At 42.6% G+C, this 14046-nt stretch overlaps 1 long non-coding RNA gene across 3 annotated transcripts in view; it reads right to left on the bottom strand.

The window, feature by feature from the left end:
• Positions 1-14046, bottom strand: part of LOC125329114 — a 324502-nt gene that overhangs the window by 198941 nt on the left and 111515 nt on the right. For 2 of the 3 annotated variants that reach the window (XR_007205046.1, XR_007205045.1), the window contains exon 1: positions 6754-6796. The exons of the other annotated variant lie outside the window; for it this stretch is intronic. This is a non-coding gene — a long non-coding RNA (uncharacterized LOC125329114). Of the gene's footprint in view, positions 1-6753; positions 6797-14046 lie in introns of those variants that run through there. 3 annotated transcript variants of the gene reach the window in all.

The raw sequence follows: 14046 nt of genomic DNA, 5'->3' as shown, positions 1-14046 counted from the left end.
GAGTCCCAAACCTGCCCTGGTGTAAATCTGCACCACTTCCTTGGAAGCAGTGACATTCTGCTGATCTCAATTACATCTACAGCAAGTGATGATTTGGTGTGAACACGTTAACCCTTGTGCCTGCCTTCAGCACATGCCTATACAAAAAGGATAAAAGCTGAATTCTTCTCTAGTTTATCAGTAGATACTTGAACCCCCCAAACGACCATCAGCAAACTGCAAGCATCCTTAATGTTTCTGGCTCTAGTAACTCCTGACTTGAGGAATGCCTCGTTTACTTTCACCCCGCCACAGCAACAGGTTCTCAACACCGAGCTTTAGTACTGTACTATTTGTGTCCTATTAACTCAACATCCTTCTGCACCTTCAAGTCACCTCTAGTCCTGCTCAAGGCTATAAGCCCCCTTTCCAATTGCTGTTCTCATCAAGGACAGTAAGAACCTTCAAATCTCAAACAAAACAGACTTGTCTCAGTAACATCAGGACATAGGATTTGGTCTAATTTACATCCATTGAAATCCCAGTGACTCCAGTAAGGTGCACGGGATGCAAATCAACCCACAATGTAGCTCACCGTCAAGTTTTTTATTACATGCCAGTGAAACTGGCTTTTCCCCATTAACTAAGCTCTGCAACTCTCCTTCTGATAGTATTTATCTTTTCTTGAAGAAAAGCCTTCAGATGTTCAGTTCCTCTAGCTCCTCAGCATTTTTCCTCTGAAAATAAAGCTTTTGTTCATAACAATGATACTGCAAATCATTGTTTCCCAGCAGCCTTCTCAACTCCTTTCCCTTTATCTCTCCAATAATTTTCATGCTATTGAAAACTAACAGCTTTGTTTGCCATCCTGCCTTCTCATGCTATTACACATCAGAGCCTTCTCAACAGCTGTTTTGATACACTGTACATCTAAGCCACTTTGCTCATTAAAGAAACAATAATTAAGAGCAGTTTGTTTGTTTTCAAGTAAACAAAAAACTCAACACTAAAAATTCCACAGAGACTCATCTGGCTCTATCCATCCATCTCACCTGGCTTCCTCGGAACCAAATAATCCATATACAGCGGCTGTTCCAAAAGGACAGGCCTCTCCTATAAACCAGACCCAAATATACCCTTGCAGTGGCTGTGCTTTAAGTACTGCGGGAGTTAACCAGGAGAGAGTGCTCAGTCAGAATGGCATTCCCCATCTCTCTGAGGTTTCCCATGCATCCAGGCAGTAGTTCCCAGCTCATGTACACCAGAGAGAATTTAAATCAGGAGCCTCTGCAGACAAGTCTATGCACAGTGGCAGCAGCATTTTACAGCATTCCTCTGAACAACGTTTAAATCACACTGTGAGCACTCGCAGGCAGGGACTGTATTTTACTCTGCTCCAAAGTGACGGATAAGGAACAACAGAGTTTTGATTCTACCTAGACTGGGTGTGTACTGCAGGTAACATTGATAAATGTTGCTCTAACGCCCTGCTTTAAACAACTGTCTTGTGAAAGAGTAAAGATCTCCTGCCTAGACAGAAACGCTAATTTTTCTGTCTGGGCAGGAAACCAAATTATACAGCAGTGAAGATTACAAAATAGAAATGAGGGGGAAAAGGAAAAAAACAAAGAGGGGTAGAAAATTTACTAATTTACTTTTTCCCAAGATTGGGGAAAAATAAAAAGCTTTCTAAACACATTCACAGCATCAAGCACAGAAAAATCAGATCCTGTTGTAACCACAAGGCAGCGTCCATGCTTGTGTTCATCGTTATCTGTATGTGTGAACCAAAATCCGACTGTTCCGTCGAGTATCCACCTTTCTTCTTGAGACCCCAAAAAAAGAAAGTTTCAGGACAAGGTCACTGTATTCCTGCAAGCTGCAAGTCCAAGAGCCCACTTCCCTGAAACATTTCATTCATCTATTTGTAATTGGAAGTGAGCTCACATTTATAGTAGAGGAATGTAATGACTGGTAAGTGACAAAAACGCATTTCTTGTCAAGTGACCTATTGCAGTTGTTCCAGCAATGCTGGTAGTGTTGTGTTTGCACAGCTTCCTCTGCACCTGACACCAGGCAGGAGGCTGTCCCAAGTCCTTCACATCATGGGCGGTCCTATTTGTATTCCTCAGCAGATTCTTATGGCTGCAATACCTTTTGGGACTGTAAAAAATTTGCTAAAATGATCCTGTCATTGTGCAGTTCTCAGCTGAAGCTGCCAGGACTGCGCACAGATATGGCACAATTCTTCCCTAAAGGATGTGGGCTGTGTATGTCACTAGCTGCTCATTTCATCTACCAGCAAAATGAGTAGAGTATTAGAGAAGAGCACAGTTGAAACAAGGTCAGGAGGTCAGCTTTCTCCAGGATGCTGTAGTGAAATGGACTGTGAAAAGCTCCTGCTGTGTGTGAGAGCAGGAAGAAAGGATACAAGGTAGAACCAGAATTTTAAACACAGGCCAATGATTACATTTCTCTATTGGAATTCAGTATAACTGCATCTTAACATGTGCAGCAGAACAATTCCTAGAGCCTTTTTCCTGTCCTGTAAGGAGTGAACAGGTTGCCAAAAAGTCTCCCTCCAGAGGTCAAGAAGATGAAGGTGTACATAAAAATGCAGCACCCTCTGAACTGTGGAGGGCCAAGCAGTTCGCAGGGTGAAGGTGGCAGCAGTTCAATACCCAGCATCTCCATGTCTCCATTCTGCTGTTGTGTGATCCCCTCTTAGTGAAATTTTATTCCAGAGAAGGTATCAGACACCTTTTGTTAGTGCAGCCCTACACCGTGTCAGCACTTCTGCATGAACAGGGAACTTGCCCTCTCTCCCGTGCCTCCATTAACACACAACTGCGCCATTTTCTTTTCCCCTGAATATTTCCATGTCTATGTAAAAGCCACACCAGCAAAGAGTAAATACACAGTACGGAGGGCAGCTGGGATGTGGGAGACAAGGACTAAGGATACCTTTCTGACTAATTAAGATGACAGATTTCAATCCTCTGCTTGTTTTTGAGGATGCTCTCATGTCAGCTAGCTCCTCTATCCTTAAGAACCACAGGGAAAGATCACCCATGTCCAACTCTGGTATTACCCATTAATTCCATGTCAGAGGCTTTGTCTACTGCAAACTCTTGAAGAAGAAATACTTGGCCCTAAACAGAAAGTTCCAACAGGTTGGATGGTATTTTTTGTGCTAACAATAGATTTGGAAAAATTCCCAAACTAGGCCTCTTGCCTATCAACTAAGCTCTTATTTTATTTGAGTGAAGGTATTTTTGTACACAGAGTAACACAGTTCTTCACAGTCCTTCCAAGATAGCTCAGTGTCTAATAGTTCCGATCTGGTAAGCAGCAATATGTGGCCAACAGATTAATCATTTGTCCTTTAGAAGGTCTGCTACAAAATTGGAATATTTGTTTCCCCTTTGGGTGGGAGATGCAGATAGCAGACTTCCAGACAAACAGGAAACATTTGCTCAAAACTTAGGTCTTTGTTCTCTCCTCATTAGTGTGTGCTCTCTCCTGGCTTTTCCAAGACTCCTCTGGCTGGCTTTGCTGGCAGGAGCCCAGCTACAGTAGCACAATGTTGAAAAGACAGAAACGCTGGTATTAATACAGGGAGGGGTACTTCAAAAGCACTTCCATGACATCTCCATCTGTGTTGGACACCTGCAAGATTATTAGGGTGAGTTGGAGTTCTGGACTCCAGCTGGACTCTTTGAGGCTATTGGATGTCCAAACAGGAAGATCTGTACAAACAGAAAATCCACTCAACACCTCAATAGCCGCACTTGCCTACACCACCTGGTCATGGTAAACCGTCTCTTTGTGAGCTCCAGCCTCAAATTCGTCAGATTAGTACTTGGGAATGAAGCCACAGTCGACTGAAGTAGTCCAATTAGTATGAGAAGCAGCAGCCCATCTGCTCACTAGCAGCGGCCATGGAAACACATCCCTTTGCATACCTCACTGCTCCCAGGGAAATCAACAGCTCTGTCCTGAGAGTCAGAGCACTGCAACCTGCTGGAGTGCTTGGGAAAGCGAAGAGCACAACCAATAGCAGCAAGCTCACTGCAGCATCGCCACAGAACTAAAAGGTGCTCCATGGAGAAGGATAATCTTTTCATTTCCATTCCTGGCAGAAAGGTCTCTGTCTGCTAGAGCAGCACAGCTCCTAACAGAGGCACAGGGGCCGAAGTGAGAGCAGGAGCTTTTTAGCCACATGGTGCAGGCTGCCAAGTGCAGGTCATGCAGCTTTCCACAGCTCACCAGATTCAATACAGAAGGGAGTACACTGCTCTACACAGAGCGCCTTCCAAGCCCAGGTCTCCAGGGGAACCTGAACTGTAACCACCTTCACAGGCCACTGGGTTTTAGAGAACGGCAGTGCAATAATCTTACACCTCCAAATGAGAAAGACAAATATGGCCCAAAGAGTCAGGCAGTTCAGAACAGCACTGCTGCTCTTGTCAGCCAAACACTCCAGTAATGTAAAAGGCTACAGCACAAATACAGTTCGGATTTTAATCTGTATACAGTAGGAGAGTTGGGGTTTTTTCAGCCACTGCTGTCATGTATCAATGTTTTACTGACAACATAATTAATATTAATTATGCTGTCTTGGTCAGCCCAAAGGTCCTGCAGCTCAGCACAAGATCTCTAACAATGACGGTTCAGGAGAAGAATATAAAACCGATGCAAGCCTAGTTCATCTTTCCTCTAGCAAACTCTTTAAACTACCTGAGCCAGATGTGGTATCTTCATATTTTACAGCCTCTTACAGGATTTCCTTTCATGAACCTGCCTTCATATATATATATAAAATATTAAATACATATAAAATTATTAGATATAATTAATATATATTAATATTATATATATATTAATAATTATATAAATACACATCTAAAATTATTAAATACATATTATGTATGTATTTAATCCACCTTTATTTTTGGTATCCACAACATTTTTGAGCAAGTCACATAATTTAATAATGGGTCTGGGGAAAAAGGACTATTCTGTTTTAAAATCCACTTCCCAGTATTATCCCCACTACAAAAAACATTTACTAATCCTTCCCTTCTCACTGTCTGTTTTCTATTTATTATTTTACAGGCTCTCTATTTCATACCACTTCAGTTTTCTCTCCTTCAAGATGAAGACTTGTATACTTTGTCATTCCTTGTATGGAACTGCTTCAAAAATGCCATAAGCCTTGTTGGGCTCCTCATCTATCTTTCTGAGAGGGGAGAGGTGGCAGAACTGTATCTGAGATGTGGACACTGAGCACCAGAGTGACACAGTCCCACAGTTATCCAAAACTGCCTGGAATAACCACCACTTCAGTGCCCTTTGTGTTACATGTACAGATCAAGACTGGCTTGCTTCTTCAACGAACAGTAATTGCCATTATCAACACTGAGCTTCATTTATCATTTCACCCCTTAATCACTTGTTATTTCGAGATCCCAATATACCTCTTCACAGCCGCTTTAATTTTTATTACCACAAATAATGTCATAAATTAAGCAAATACCTCCTCACTCCTGATACACTTGCCTGAGACTATTACTGAGTAGGTGATGAGATCTCCCTGGGACATGCGAGTGATCTCCGTCCCCAGTGAAAATTAACTATTTATTCCTTTTTTGTTGTTTTATATCTTTTATCAGACTTCAAGTCATGTTTTCTTTGTATCCTGTGACTTTTTTGTTCTTGTAAAAGCACTCATCAAGAGACCTCATTTAAACTTTGTGACAATCCAAACACAGTTCCATACCTTAAGGCATTTTCCAACATTTTGTGCATTTAGGCACCCCATTTTCTCTTAGAGAATTGCACATTAGACTTATGTATAAGCTACAGGTTGAAAACGCTGACTGTGAACATACTTTAAAGAAAGGAAGAAGTACTAAGCCTAATTTTCATCATTTACAACACTGTAATATGATACATCTACACAAGGTAGACAGAAAAAGAAATAAGCTACTTAACTGGTCACCTTAGAGAAAATACAGCTATTTTCTATTGAAAAATAATCTGTAGTGCACCTTAATAATGTCACGGGGTGCATACTTCTTTTCAAACAGGAACATGACTAGGCTTCCTTAGTGTGACATATTTAGCTATAGTGTCAATTAAGACCTGGGACGGGTCTTAACGGATGATGGGATTCCAGAACAGAAAATAATTTACTTCCTTGAATGCTCACAGCAAATCCCTCCCCCAAGTACAGTCAGTTTTCCTTCATTTTTTTCTCTGCCTTACAACAAATACCCTTTAAAACCCCCCCAACAACAGGAGAGAACACAGAAATCAAATAGCAGCCATAGCTTCTGGGAACTCTTGAAGCACTACCTTCTTTCACAAAAAAAAGGAAAATTACACAATAATACAGAAAAATGTGAGAGAGAATTATCCTCAAACTCTCTGGAAAAACTAAGTATTTTCCACTTAAAAAGCAAGGGGGACAAAGCAGGCACAGCCTCAAGAGAAAGCAAAAAATATGTAAGATCTGGCAGGAAGGAGCAAAATATGTAAGATCTGGCAGTCTGCCAAAGAGTCATGAGTGGACAGTAAGACAAGATGGAAATGCTATCCAAAACATTCCCATGGTCAGGGTGAGCCAGTTTTCTAGACACAGATAAGAGAATTGGAGTATTAACTCTGGCAACACTTCCCTACTTTGTCACGCCAACAGTATAATGGAAAAGGAAACTGATGGGTGGAACTGCACATGACTTGCCATGAGATATGAACGATATTACTTACAGAATCTTCAACGGCTTCTCAGTAGCTCTGCTTTGTAGCTAGCCAGAGTTTCACTTTGAACCACTCAGAACTGTGGTGCGCAGATGGGAGTGGCTCTCACAGCCCTGCTTTGCTTTACTTTGTGCCTCAGAGACTGCTGTGCCACGGCACAATGTGTATCCAGGGCACTGCAAACAAACCAGTGCAATTCCCGTGCAATAACATGCACCTTCAGCTTTAGTCGTGTGACTGCTACATCCCACTCTGCCCAGCAATCCCCACAGGCAGGCAGATTTTACTGAAGTGGGCTCTACGTGGAGACACAGTCAGGGCCCAGTAAAATGTTGTAGGTCCCTATTCTGCTATCCTGAGTGGTGTCCTCAAGTGTCCCTTGGAATTACAGGACAGCACTTTCCCTGGACAAAAACTGCAGCCACTTTGACACCTGCTGCCAAGGTTGTAAAAGGCAGCAAGCAATTGCTGCTAGAATGCCCAGATCCTGAGAAGTGTGCAGAGTAAAAGTGCTGCTTACAGCCATTGACTGTGTGCAACTTCCCTGGTATTATCCAAGACTACCAAGTGAGTTGGCAGATCCCAGCACATTTTTGATATTAAAGCGATGGGAAACTACTTAAATACCGATGCATTCATTACGAAAACATCTTTTTGGCATTTGCTTCCAATTAATGCTTGTGCCTTAGCACAGCCAGTTTTCCTCATTATATTCAATCATTATGGCTGTGTGAACGACCAAACATGATTATGGAAATGTTGGCTCCCATTCCCTGAAATGGGTATTTGTAAGGAGGCTTTCAATTGGAAATATCTGGAAATCTATCAGGAGTTTAAGCACATTTTAAAAGGCCATCTGTGTACAAGAGGCAATCACACTGACACTGTTCTTGTGCTGGGCACGGCAGCAGAGGTGCAGTTGGTGACACTGTGCTGCACTCAGACCATCTCCTTCAGCTGCGCTGTGCCACTGCCAGGCCTCGCTGCGCAGGCAGCAAAGACATGGACAGCCAGGGACAATGACGAACTGAAGCTAAACCAGGAGGCTGCATCACCATCAGCTGCATATCAAGAAGGGAGCAATTTGCTTTCAGAAGCCAAAAGGCTAAATACAAGACCTGTTATTAAAGAGTGTTCGCAGTACAAAACCAAAGGCTTTCCTGGCACTGACACAACTGAAATCACAGCCGTGTCTATCATCCAAGTGGTTTGCTTTAGAAATGAATTCCATAAATTTTAGAACAGCTGCACAGGACTTCGCTTCACAAATCTATTAAGGTAAATAAAACATAAACCCTGCCTGTCTCCTCATCTAGTTGGACTTCATTGTTCTAAGCTGTCTGCTGGATTTATTTGTACTGCTGGATTTGACTTTTAGTGTGAGGGAATTATTAAATGTGTGGGTTACGAACATTTCACTGAAAGAGACGAGGCTGGGTTCAAGCCTTCTAATACATTTTAGGCAGAATTTATCTCTGCTCACCAGCAGCATCCTTCCAACTGCAATCCCAGCTAACTGCCACAGGTCGAGCTGCTCACAGTGCCTGGGGGGTTTGGGCAGCAGGGCTCCCTGTGCCTTGAGCTGTTCTGCCACGCTCCAGCATGGGGAAGAGACGCTGCCGCAGCCCTGCAGCGCGGGAGCAGATCTGTCCTCCTGTGCCAGCACAGGAGTACTTCCCCACGATGATGCTGACTGCAGGGGAACTCCTTGCTACTCCAGCCACAGCAAAATAATACATGGAATTAAGCAGCACTGGATAAATCTTGGGACCTGAGCATTTGGGTTTTTTCTTAAGGGATTTGCATTGTGCTCAACCTCTGATGGGAGGAATGTTGCCTGTAAGGTTGTGAACAACAGCAGAAGAAAAACAAATAGGGAGAAAACAAACCTATTTTTAGTTTGTTGAGTGCTTTCTTTGGTGACTTTTTAAACATTATTTGTAACTGTCTTCCAAGTCTGCTTATTTACAATACATAACAGCATTAGCTTACAAAAATAATACCTGAAATCTGACTCTAAAAGGTTAGAAGATTTGTGACTATCAGACAATGAAAAATCCAACCACTCGCATTTTAAAGCTATTTTTGCAATACTGAAAACTGCAACTATTTTTAACACTCATTTCAAACAGATCAAGTATTGCCATTTCCAAATGTGCAATTGCTGCAGTCAAAACCAAAGCTAAAATCCAAGAAATATTCATGGCATGTTATGGGGTTTTGGTGCAGCCAGTTTGGTACACAATGGCAGATACTTTTCATTATTTCTCAACAATTTTACATTCATAATTTAGTTTCAAATTATAATGTCCATGAGAGCTGACATTTTTCTGAAATGCCTAAAGAAAAGCTAACAATTTTAAATTCAAAAGAACAGAAGTAGGGAATCAGACTGATTTGTATATCCAACTGAGCTGTAAGACTTGAAACACTTGAGGGAACAGAGGGATTTCCTCCAGGCGTTCATGAAGCAGATATTAATTTAGAAACACATACACAGCTGTATCATGTACATGCCCTGGCCAGCTGCTTCATGATTCACAAAAAAAAAGCAAACACAAAACTCCAATGTGGTCTAAGACAGACTGGTAGAAACAAGCAAGAGACAACTGTATAAACACAGTGGCCATGTCTGTAAGAGCTCATTAATGCCAAATTAGAGTGAGGAACATGAGAAGGTCTGTACTTGTTCCAGCCAGCAACAAAAGTGAGGCTTTACCACCAAACGGTATTTTGTGTGAAACTAACTGGCTTCTTTCCACTCACAGACTCCTACTGAACCAACCAGCAGGCTGTTCTCAGGATATTTTTGGTTGACTGACTGTCAGAAATGATTTTTAATGGGACAGTGACTGATTACGAGAGGCAGATGTTCAACCTTGGGTATTAAAATAGGTGTCCCTGTAAGCTGTTTCCTGACATACTTGTACGACCCACGATCCACTTAGGCAAGCAGGAAGGCACACAGGTGGCAAACCTCACCAGTGATCCCAGACTGATTTGTATTTTAATGAACTGTGTTCTGCATGAGTTTATGATTTCTCATCAAGACCGAAATTCCTTCTTCTGAAAATAAAAAGTTGGTGCTTTCTGCCTGATAGTACAAACCTCCTGTTATGGACAATGACTTTGGGACTCTGGAATTAATCCCTCTTCCATGGTTTGTGTCCAGCAGAGAGACCCTCAATACAAATACACCAAATGCAGGCAATAAGGACTATTCAGCACACCCAAGCACTGTTCTGTCACATCGGGTAGCTATACCCACAATCTCATGGCTGATGCAATCCGACGGGTTTCGTAAAGGAGCTGTTTAACACCACAACATACTTAAGGGAAGACACAGGGGAGCCACTTGCTGAGGTGCCCTTCTGTGTAAAAGGCAAATTACCAGAGACACTATGAATGTCAAGAACATATCAAACACGTCAGTGTGTGTGAAGAGGTCTGCCTGGGATTCTTCAGCCCCGATTCTGCCATAACAATTAGCAGTGCTCCGTGGAAAGTGAATCTAGCAGATACAAGCTTTCAGCCTGCAAAGCAACTGCCAGAAAGAGGGGGAAGAAGTTTGCTGTCTTGGTCAGTCTGAGCTCCAATAAGGAAACAAGCAGCAGTCCACTAGCCAGCGCTGATGGGATGAATTGAGACACGCTGCCCACCTGACTGGGAAACTAAAAACTCCAAAGTGTGAACAATATCCTGCACTGCTCAACAGATGCAGCAACAGCAGCTCCCCAGGGGCTGAGACTGTGAGCAGAATGAAGACCCAGCCCAGCAGCCAACACTTCCAGGCCAGCAGCCCCTGTTGGCTAGAAGGAGGGTCCTGACCCGAGCTGGAAATTGCTGGGGAAGATGAAACAGGAAAGCCTTATAAATATGATTGCCTGACAAAAGATTTTGGGAATATGAAAACTATAAGCGACATCGAAATGAAAGCCACTTTTGAAATACCAAATCTTAGTTACTGAACAACTAGAAAACAATGGTATGGCCGACTGAAGGTAATCCCCTCTTGATGGAACAATACCCTCTGCTTGCAGGCAGGTCCAAGGGTCAGAGCAGACCCTACTAGCTCAGCAGAAGGGGTCCAAAGAGTAGTTTTTAGAAGTTAAGATGTAACACTCTATGGTAATAGAAGAACTCTTATAGGCTGTATGTAAATGCTATAGGATTTGTATCTTGTATTAGATTGGTTAGTGACAATTAGAATATTCAGTACAGAAGATGATTTATTGTATTGTAACCAGGACTTCATCACTACTACTTCTTCTTCATTCTCATTCCTCTCTCTCTCTCTCTCTCTCTTTACTTACCCGCTTACTCTCTTGCTCTCTTGGGCCTGCTCCGAGCTGAGTCTGGCAGCTCTAAGCAGTGCCCCTGTACCCACGCCCTTTGCAATAAACCGCATGTTCCAAGATCTGACTTCAGAGATCTCTCGTCTCCATCCGTCCCGACCGTCCGACCCACCCCAAGCTCTTACAGGAAATGGTGTTCATGAGAAATCATCCTCCTAAGAGGTAACTACACTCTCAGGTCAGGAACCTTAGTTACAAGTTGCAGCCTACAGTGCTGGATAATTCACCAGGAACACAGGCAGCTTTGTGCAATGCTGCTGAAAGAGAGAAGTGGAAGAATGCTGATGGGTGCAGAAAAGCTCACTGGGGAAGTCAAAAGAATTTATATAAAAAATAGGGTGGAAGCTAGAAATAATCAAATAGGAAGCAGCAAAGAAAAGCAACAGTTCTACATAAAAGAAACAGCTTTACAGAGATGAAAAATAACTTATACATGTTTTTCTGCAGCCATCTAAGCAGTACGATGGGGAACCTGCCTGCCTTGCTGCCCTACACACTTTGAACTGACTATATCAAATAGAGGCATAATAAACATACAGGATGCCTAGTAGAAAGAAAGCAATCAGAGCCCCCAGAACATGAAAATCAAAGAATATCTCAAAAGGTGGACTAAGCTGTACCAAGCAGTAAGTAGAATCACATGTTAGAGAGTAAAAACTGGCCAAGCCTTCTAGTCAGTTTAATAAGCTGTGATCCCATGAAACTGATATTCTGGGCAAGAAGAAAAATACTATTACTGTCATGTTTCAACTGCGGAGCAAGACAGTGATGGCAGAGCTTCACTTATGCCCAGTGGAGAGTGGTCATGGACAGCCAGAGGGAGGACGATGCCACTCTTCACTTTGCTGGAAGCAGTGCCTGGACCAGGTTTGTCTTTTTCTTTCTTTTTTTTTTAAACAACAAGTAAAATTCTTAAAGGCAGCAGGAAGGGTGTTTAGAGACAACTTTGTTCGCAAATAAATCTCACCTTCTAGAAACCTAAGAGAAGCCTAAAGAACCCAGTGCTGCTGAACAGCAAAGTAAGAGGTTCAATGTCCAGATGAATAAACCAGAAAGGACCATAAGTTCAAGCAGATACAATATAAATGACATACAAAAATACAAAACATTTCGGGAACAGCTTTTAAAAGGCATAAAAAACACAGATGGAAGAAATCTGCTGAGAACCTTTAGGGTCATAAAATAATGAAGATACAGAAGAAGTGCTAAGTGACAATAAAGCCACAGATGGGGAACAAAAAAAATCATGCATTTTTGGTAGAGGACACTGGAAAGACTCCTAATCTGGAATCTCCTCCCTCTACAGCAGTATTTAAGAAAGTCTATTTCAAATCAAACTTAATGACAGAAGATATTCAAAGACAATACTCTGATGAGCAAATGAACAGCAACAAGCCACCAGCACCATATTACTATCTACAGCAGAAAGAAACTCAAGACTTAACCACCAATGGTGTTGTTTAAATTCTGGCTTAAATTTGCTTTGATCCCAAAGGAGTTCTTGGCAGACATGGACCAGAAAGCCAAGCAAATTGGTGGAAACTATTTTAAAGAACAGAGTGAGTGCCTTTATAGACAAATATATTTATTGGCATTGACAGAAACAGATTTTGTGAAGGAAGTTTTGCCTCATTATCTGTCAAAATATTTTCTAGATGCATCAATAGGTATACTGACAACAAAAATCCAGGCTATATTTGTATACCCAAAGGCATCTAACAAGTCCTTAGCCTTAAGGAACTTAAAAGAACAGCTGATACAGAGCAAGAAAGGATTCAAATGAATAAAGACATGTTTAAAAGCAGTGAAGAGCAGTACATCTTTAAAGAACAAGGAGGTGACGAAGGTGACTGATGTGATTTATTAGGTAAAACATACAAGCAGAGAAACAGAGAGGGGTGTGGTTTGCTTCCAGCACCCTCAGGGTCCCAGGCAGAGTGAGTGACCTCTGCCCTCCCCCATCCGTACCCAGTACACAGGGCACGCTCTCAGCAGGAAACAGATACGCTCCCTCTCATCTGCCAAGGCAGAATCTACATACATGGAAGAACGGCATTTATCAAAGGAGTTTTCCTGACAAAGGCAAAGATTTAAATACCTGGTAATTAGTGGCAAAAAAACCTTTGGAAATTTATTTTTGCACCATAAAGACTTCTCAGGTGTTCTCAGGTATTTCCTGTTTAAAAGATTTGGATGAAGAACCTGAAATACTAAAGAAAGAGTGGGTTTGTATTTTACCTCAACTGTGATCTTAATTTTATCTTACGCACTTTCACTAAAATCAAGCAGAGAGGCACTCCATCCACAAAGAGACGCTCGAGATTTAGGCCTAAACAACCTTTCAGTTCTTCCACAGCTGATCTTCACAGTAGCTTTTAGAGAAGTTAGAAGTGGGGAAAACCATCCTTTTTGACTCCTCTCATTGACTCTGCACATCCTTCTGCACCCCAGTTAGCATTTCTTTCGTTAGCCAAGCTGTGCTTTGTGTATGTGCAGATGTAAGCTGCCCCAGAGCTGCGGGAGCAGAGCTGCATTTGTGCAGTGGCCTGGCGGTGCTCTGAGCAGCGGCTGCAGGGAGGGCAGAGGACGGGGACCCTGCCTGCTCTCGGCGGCCTCTGCTGCCCCTGTGCTGCCACCAGGCTGGAGCACACAGCAGAGGAAGGGCTGCTGCCTTCCTGGGGCTTTCCCTGCTATAAAACTCAGCTTTGCAGCTGACAGCACCGAGAACAGGAGCTTCCATACCCCTCCCCTCCCGGACTGGAAACATCCATTTTAACTCCTTCAGCTGAAAAGCCTCAAGCTGCATATTCTGAAAAGTCTTCATGGAAATTTCATCAAATATAGTAGGCCCTGAAAGGAGAACGGTGCTTCCCAGTGCCACTGCTGGAAAAGCAGGAACTGCCGGTACTGCCCCAGCTCATGGGGGGGTTTAACTGCTCCAACTGCA

The sequence above is a fragment of the Corvus hawaiiensis genome, chromosome 8 (genome assembly GCF_020740725.1).
Source record: "Corvus hawaiiensis isolate bCorHaw1 chromosome 8, bCorHaw1.pri.cur, whole genome shotgun sequence".
Classification (NCBI taxonomy): Eukaryota; Metazoa; Chordata; class Aves; order Passeriformes; family Corvidae; genus Corvus; species Corvus hawaiiensis.
This window is presented reverse-complemented; position numbering and strand designations above follow the sequence as displayed.